This window comes from Physella acuta, unplaced genomic scaffold (assembly GCF_028476545.2).
Source record: "Physella acuta isolate Inbredline_101_S28 unplaced genomic scaffold, ASM2847654v3 ptg000281l, whole genome shotgun sequence".
NCBI lineage: Eukaryota > Metazoa > Mollusca > Gastropoda > Physidae > Physella > Physella acuta.
Window position 1 is genome coordinate 128,481 of NW_026731800.1, and position 1,427 is coordinate 129,907.

Sequence of the window (1,427 nt, forward strand, 5' to 3'; positions counted from 1 at the left end):
TTTACTCTGATTTCTAATGTTTACTCTGATTTCTACAAAGTTAGTTGTTCCACCATCTCTTTTTGGAGAGTTTGAGTTGGTTATGTTATTGCAAAAAATGTATATAAACAATTAAAAAAAAATTTTAAGGGCCTTTGGACTAGTGATTGTGTGCTCTAAATCTAATAATCCCCTTTATTTTTTCAATACTTTTTTCTGCGATAATGATCAACCCTGTTGAGGTATAAAAAACCTTTGTAATAAGCTTTTAAATGCTGTAATAATAGATAAACAAATAATTTTCTCAACCTATTATGGTAAAAGTAAAAGAATTTGTCGCTCTAGACATCTCAATACATATTGCTATTATCACTTTTTGTGTAATAGTTACCCCTTAGGACCGGGTGGTCAGTAGAATATGATGTAGAGTTCACCTGTTTCTGCAACTTGGATATATGCAGAGATAATATGGTCTGTTCAATGCTGTAGACTCTAGGCAAGGATCAGGGACTTTACCAGTGATGTATAGATGCATGAGCTCATTTTCTGTCTTCTGTGTCTTCATTGGACCATGCAATAATGCATCAGAAAATAAAGATAGTAAAACTACACTGTAAATTCAGTTTTCAAAAGATTTTAAGGGACCTGGTAAAATGATGAAAAAATGTCAATTAAGATCAGTGGTGCAGATAAAAAATCAGCAAGGGGTATCAGTTTGGGATATAAAAAGCTATTCTTTGCTTTTACATATTTGATTAGCACTCATTTAAATGTAAGCAAATTTAGCATTACATAGTTATTGGTGTATGAGTTTGTCCACTCAGGGTGTGGTCTGTAAAAAAGTACTTGACCAGTCTCTGCTGGGGTGGGTTAGAATTTTAGTATCCCAAGTACAGGGTGCTTTTTATAACAAATGTAGGTGCCATTGTCGGGTACACTACTGCAGATCAGTTGATTCAAGAAATACCCCTGACCACACTGTTTAGGATGCGCAATCAAAGACTATAACTAAAATAGCCGCTAATGAGCCCTAGGTGTCGACCCTCTGATATTTAAATTTTTTAATGGCCGAAACCTTTTCTGGAGTGTACTCAGCAGCCTTACTAAGTTTGATGGTGATCTGAATGAATAGTAGTGTGCATAAGACAGACATACATTTATTTTTATGTACATAGATAACAATCCAATTGTTCTGAGAAACACCACATGATTAAGATATTTGCTCTAAACCCATTAGGTAGCTTGTGATCTAAACTCAACAATTTCTGCTCCTTATTTGTGCCCAACTTGTCTCTGACACTACAATGATTATCTCCTTTTTTTAAAGAACTGAGATAAAATTATAGTGAAAGTTACACTAAATGAAATGCATTCTGTTGTCAACTTAAAAGAAAACACTCCATGATTTGACCACAAAAAGATGAAACAGCTTGCAAGATTTTCATGTT